This window comes from Ixodes scapularis, unplaced genomic scaffold, assembly GCF_016920785.2.
Source record: "Ixodes scapularis isolate PalLabHiFi unplaced genomic scaffold, ASM1692078v2 PGA_scaffold2__306_contigs__length_199485367, whole genome shotgun sequence".
Classification (NCBI taxonomy): domain Eukaryota; kingdom Metazoa; phylum Arthropoda; class Arachnida; order Ixodida; family Ixodidae; genus Ixodes; species Ixodes scapularis.
This window is the reverse complement of record NW_024609857.1, coordinates 145,097,990-145,104,643: the sequence shown is the minus strand read 5'-3', so window position 1 is coordinate 145,104,643 and position 6,654 is coordinate 145,097,990. Positions and strand designations below refer to the sequence as shown.

Sequence of the window (6,654 nt, the reverse complement as noted above, 5' to 3'; positions counted from 1 at the left end):
TAGTGCGCGCATCAAAAGCATTTGCCAAAGACACGCTCTCGCTTTCATCTCTCAGTCAGCATTTTATTGACAATATGAAACGGGGTATGCCCCATCAGGACTACATGCACATTTTCAAATGAACCTTAAACCTTGGGCATGCTTAGAGAAAAACTCATCTGCTGCCAAAACGTTGATCACTGTGGCCAAATTAAGTTCAGTTTTTGGTGTGCGCGCCTCGTCTCCGGAAGCCATATAAATTACGCTCAGTTGATCAGTTTTTTTCAGCCCATTGTTGAGTTGTTTATGATCAATATTAATATGAGCAGATAGATAAGTTTGCCAAAATTTTCACTCCTTTTCCGTGGCCGCTCTCTGAAATCTTTTGAAGCGAGAATACAATTTATGGCGGGTTGGGCAGGGGATTTAGAAAATAAATTAAAGTAACGAACACAAGTAACGTTACGGTCAGATGTAAGGTCACGGATGGAGTGTACATCATTTTTGTGCTAAATTAACCAGCAAATTTTTTTTCTTCAAACAAGGGGAAGAGGGGAGGTAGAGAAAAAAGCTGCCATTGCAGCCTTGACAAGGCCTCTACCTCCCTTTACAGTACAGTGCAAAACAGGACATTTGCAAATGCACATGCAGAACCAAACAAATTCAAGATAAGCACATGTACCAGATTTAACACGATTGAAAAAAGAATAGTAGTTGCATCAAAAAAGGACATTTTCACATTATGTTCCTCATTCAAAAAGGATATCACTCTCCACCAGGAGTTATTTAACATTTCTCTTGAAAATCGGAATGGAACACTGAAAGTTTACCTTTTCTTCAATTTTGTTTAGCAAGGAAAAAACTTGATAATCCAATTGTTGCTTGTAGTAACGGGTTCTTACTTCGGGTTTTTTCCAGATATTTGTTCTCAGTGCATGATCTGAGCTAACATTTTTCGGGATTAGGTATAGCTTCTCTTTTTGGATAAGCTGAAGTAATTTAAAGTAATATATTTTGTTAGCCTTTAGCATAGTGAATTTTTTAAACAGTGGATCCGTACGCAAGTCTCGCCAATTACCCGAAATTTATCGAGCATGCGAAGTATTAGTTTTTGAAGGACTATTATTTTATTATAGTTCGTCATAGTTGTGGTACCCCATACCAATGCACCGTATGATATTTTGGAGTCACATAAAGAATAATATAATTCCTTTTTTAACCATGGAGGTATTAGTTTATGAATTCTATATATACATCCTATTGATTTAGATTGTTCAGAACAAAGTTTTTGTATATGCGTCGACCAGTTGAAATCTTCATTGAACCATATGCCTAGGAATTTTCGATCTTTGACCTGCTCTAAAGGTGTTCCATCAAAATTAATAAATATAGAAGTTTTGTATTGCTTGTTAATTGGACGAAATATTATGTATTTAGTTTTTTTAGCATTAAGTTAATTGTAATTTGTTACGCTTAAGCCAGTTAGCCAGCTTCTCCAAATATTCGTTGGCCAATATTTGTAATGTATCTTTAGATCGTGCTTTAAAGAACGCGTTCGTATCATCTGCGTACATAATTAGTTCTGGGGAATCCTGCATGTTTGCCATATCATTTACATAAATAGGAAATAACAGAGGGCCTAAAATTGATCCCTGCGGCACTCAATGTCGCACTTCTAACTTGTCAGAGTCTGATTTATCTAAATGCACATATTGATATCGATTCTTGAAATAATTTTCAATTAGGTTTAATGCCAGGCCACGTATCCCATCATACTGAAGCTTAATCAGTGAGATATTGTGCTGTATTGTGTCGAAAGCCTTTGTAAAGTCTAAGAACAAACCTAAAGTATAAAGTTCATCTTCAATATTCCTGATAATTTTGTCTTTTATGTGAAGTAGAGCTTGTTCTGTAGATTTTTGCTTTTGAAATCCGTATTGTGCCTCATTTATTACATTATACTTACAAAAAATGCCTCTAATCTAGTGTAAATTACATTTTCAAATATTTTGATAAAAATTGGCAGAATGGAAATCGGTCGATAGTTGTACAAACAATTTTTTCCCCGCCTTTAAATATTGGGCTAATTCTAGCAGTTTTTAAAGCGTTCGGAAATATACCTGTTAGTAGCATCCTATTGCTTATGTATGACAGAATGTGACTAAGTGATTGTGAGCCATGTTTCACTGGAACTGATATAAATCGTCAATACCGGCGGCAACGGTTTTTTTTTATGTTTTAATCAGTATTTCAATTTCGATCGGCGTAGTTGGCTTAAACATTATAAAATTTAGCTAAGGCTTTGCTCCGTCAATGACGAAATCGCCCGCGTCATTTTCTTCACTTTCACCCACACTGACAAAATGTGCATTAATAATATTTGCAAGATCTTTCCCTTCAAACTTTTTACTATCGATAACAATTTCATCTATACACGCGAAAGAAGATTTCCTATTTGTGATATCATTCACTGCGTTAAGTTAACTGAGACATTCGTCCTTCACAGGAGTTTGGCGGGAGCCTGCAAGTCTAAGCACTTCGAAGCTTCACTTTACATGAATTAGAACATTTTCTCTTCTGGGGTTGCTGTATTCGTGATTGAAAAGCCATTTAATTCAGACAAAACCTCTTTTTTCACCTTACTTTTCATGCTACCGCATGTTTATTCATTTATTTATTTCATATACCCTCAAGGTGATACATTGAAGAGGCGAGTGGACATCAAAATATAATTACAATATACACATGTTAGTTAGAACTCTCTTAAAGAAAACAATATCAGTAACGTTAGCTATTGAGGCGGGAAGGTGGTTCCGATCTAATGATGTTCAGGGAATAAAAAAATATTGAAACAACGAAGCTTTAAAATTTGGCATACCGACTTTATGACTTTATGGTGGGATAATTAGTTTACGACGAAGGTCAGCATTTGGTGAAGTATTTTATGGAAAAGACACAAACGAAATACTTTACGGCGATGCGTTAGTGATGGCATGCCTAAAGAGGTTTTCGCGGTAGAAACGCTGGCAGTGCGGTGATAGTTCGACATAATAAAACGGGCTGAACGCTTTTGGACAGACTCAATAAGGAAAATTAATGAAGAGTTGTGCCTCTTGTGCGCAGGTAGATTGTCTGTGAAGGAAGAGATCGCACCAGGTTTTTAGAAGAAACAAGAACTCTGTTTTTGCTTCTAAAAAATGAAAATAAATTATGTATACACAACACGCTCTCCTGAGTTTACCTATGTTTAACTGAACTATGCACATGTAAACTTTAGAAACTGCGTACATTCTTGGGCAATTTCAAAGCCCTGTTGGTGTCTAACTAACCAATTTCGCGGACAGACATTTCCGCCGTGGTATTCACGTCATCTAGACCTGTGGCGTAACATGTGAGCATCGCCCAGATCAAATGTCTCCAGTGCTGGAGATGTCATCTCAGAGCTCTAACGCTTTCAACGCTTACTCAATATATTAAGCGTTAGAACCCCATGATACAGATTGCTAGAGAGATGAGCTTCATACCTTCCAAGCAGATGTTCTCAATGAAAGACCAGAGGTGATCGTGGAACACCGAAATTACACGAAAGCGTGTCCTCTCGGCTCCGAAGTTAAGATGAGCGTGAACATAATCACTGGTTGTCCATAGTACTGCCGAGAGAACAATGCCACAGAGGAAGCACGTCCACGCCTGGCATGGGAAAGGTGAAAAAAAGAACACATCATGAAAACGTTAACTAACAATGTTGCTCCCTACATGAGATTGTGATTATTTATAATTCCATAATCTCAGAATTAGAGGTTTCACCTGCAGGAGTGAAACTTCGAATACCGTAAATGCACTCTAAGAAGTTCTTGTGAATGTCTCCTCTCGGCAGACTGCTGAGGCTAACTGTAAGATTGTGCAAACTTTCTCTTTTTTTTTTGCGGTTCATCTGACGCAGATAAGAAATTAAATTACTGGTTAAGATTATTTGTGGCAGCTATGTTATGGCCTTTTTTAGAAATCCGGTGGTTATTTAAAAAATTGACAGTTAAAATTTATGTTAATTACTGTCCCGAGAAATTGCTACTGCCTCGCCAAGCAACCTGCACAATGTTTTGCGGGGTAAATGAAGACGGTGTTTTGTTGCCACTTTCTATATTTTAGTTTTATACCCCTATTTTACGGGCACCCAAAAGTTCTTCACAACAAATTCCTTAAAAAATTCGGCAAATCGGCACGTGATTTCGACTCTGCATGTGCCCGTCGGCGTCAGCTGGTTTGCAGGTGTCTTCAAATATATTTTTGACGGCCATTTATGTGCCGGTATAAATGGAGTTTCATGTCCCTGTCACAAGGGAGTTAGCTCAGTTACATTCATTCACATTTGACCGAACGGTCAATTAAAGTTCGCCACTCTTGGTGTGGCGCGTCCCACGCGCAAGGTTCATGATGAAGACCGAGAGTTGATTCGCCAGTTACATAATGTGATACGATAGGAATTACATTAGAGAGTTTTAGAGTACGGGACCCCAACAGGTCCCCAGAGCAGCTTAGGGCGTCGAACGGCGCATGCGTAGTGCGACACCCCAAGCTGCTAGGGGGACCCAGAAGTGTTGAGACCCTCTATGCTAAAACTCAGTATTAAGTTATTAGCTATGCCGTGTGGCAGGGATGTTATTACGTTAAAGGATCACTACCTCGCATGTGCCGTTACTAACTCTCACCACCCATTTGGCTGGTTGGCTTGAACTCCCGTCAGGTTTTACCGTACCGGGCTTCGCCTAAATGTCGTGCTCATGCGCATACCAGTCTAACGAACACGTACATACATAGAGTCCAGTAAGTAATGGGCCGGCTTACCTCCCATGGGAAGATTTTCACGAATCCGGAGATGTGGCTTTGATGACGAGACAGTCGACCTGCCAGGATCATAAGTTCTATGGGAAGGATGGTCTCCGTAGCCACCGCCACGTCTGTCTTTTGACTCGTTGGGTTGATGACAGACAGGGCCAAATCCGATTCCTGAAATTGTCAACGAAAGTTCGTATTCAAACTTATCGAAATGTCTAAATACTCGTTGGGTTGATGACAGACAGGGCCAAATCCGATTCCTGAAATTGTCAACGAAACTTCGTATTCAAACTTATCGAAATGAAAAGCAAGTTCTGATATTAGAGTCTGCGCGAAATGACGACAGCGTAAACTCTGTTTTAGCACGACGTGCGAGGGCTCAGCGACAACTATATTTTACCGAACAAAGAAAAAATGCTTAGCGGCATTTCATGCGGTTTTCTAAGACCTATTTCACTACTCAAAGCATGCTGCCAGTCATTGTTGTGTACCCTCGCTTTAATAACCACCGAACGTTTTATGGTTTCGTTCATTTTTCTTCTTTCTGTTTTTTTTTCTTCTTTATTTTGGGTGGGGGGAAGGGGTTAAGGGGGGTGCAAAGACAGAAAAACAAATCGACCATTTGGGAACGGTTGGAGTCCCTGTGTAAACGGATTCCGTCTATTTTATGGTGATGACTTAATTTCTTACCTCGAATGCCACAGGTGGGGTTGTAAGACACATTGTAAAAGAATCGTGAGGCGTTTATAAAATAGCATGGTCCTTATAAAGTGACAAAAAAAATCATATTGCTTTAAATATTTTCGTAGTTTACATCATATTGGCATTTAAGTCACTATCGAAAGGTTTACTGTGCCTGCCAGGGATCGAACCTGGGACCTTCCGCGTGTTAGGCGGATGTGATAACCACTACACAACAAGCACCGCTGGAAAAACGAGCCAGAAATCTCTGCACCTACACATTAAGCGAGGCGAAATATTCATGAAAGCAGAACTGTAGTGGCGGATATTACTTTTACTTGAATAGCATCCATGACATTTTCATTGCCGAGTATGGCGAGCGTGACCCACGGGCAACTCGGTCGTCTCAATTTTAGCCCGTCGTTAAGAATCTCAAGGATGTTCTAATTTTTTCACAAGAGCAAAGCGATGCTTTAAAAATGTTTAACAAAATGCCCACAACTAAAGCATTCCTTTGATAAAAAATCAAATCTTGTATGTGCCGCTTCAGATTCTTCTGCAAGTTTTACAAATAACTCCTTTACTTATGGTACTATTGCTACAGTCATTTTTTTTTTCTTAAATATTTCACCTTTTTTTTCGATTGCTTCTTCCGAATAAGCAATCGAACCTCGTCAAGTCGACATCTGTCGGCTTTTTGTTTACGCCTCCAGTGTCTGTATTATTGTACAGATGCAAATAAAAATAATGGATTAATTGATTGGTTGATTGAATGATTGATATACTCGCTAACTTGCTCTGGGATACGTTTTGATTTCTTCGCATAGACAGAAAAACAATCCGCTAACTATGGTCCAGATTTCGTTTACCTTGAAAACGCGACGCGTGTGCGAAGGCCAGTGTGTTCGAAGGCACAAGTCCTCAGAAAGGGTTCGAACTCCTTACATCTCGCTGCAGCATTCCCAGCACACCCGTCCAGTTCCCGTCGGGCTTGCGCAATCCCCAGAAGGAGTCCGCAGGAAATGATACACTGTAGCTGGTCAGTAAAATTGAATTATTTTATAGTTTTGTCTCTACCTTTTATCGCCATAAAGTAAATGATGATTTTTTCTTCTCCTTTTTTAAATTGAGGATTACTGAGTTTTATAGAGTGTCGAG

At 39.4% G+C, this 6,654-nt stretch overlaps 1 non-coding gene across 1 annotated transcript; it reads right to left on the bottom strand.

Annotated features, from left to right (window-relative positions):
• Window positions 1-5,666: 5,666 nt before the first annotated feature.
• On the bottom strand, window positions 5,667-5,739 carry Trnav-aac. The gene has a single exon. It is a non-coding gene; the product is annotated as a tRNA-Val (tRNA).
• Between the last annotated feature and the right edge of the window lie 915 nt (window positions 5,740-6,654).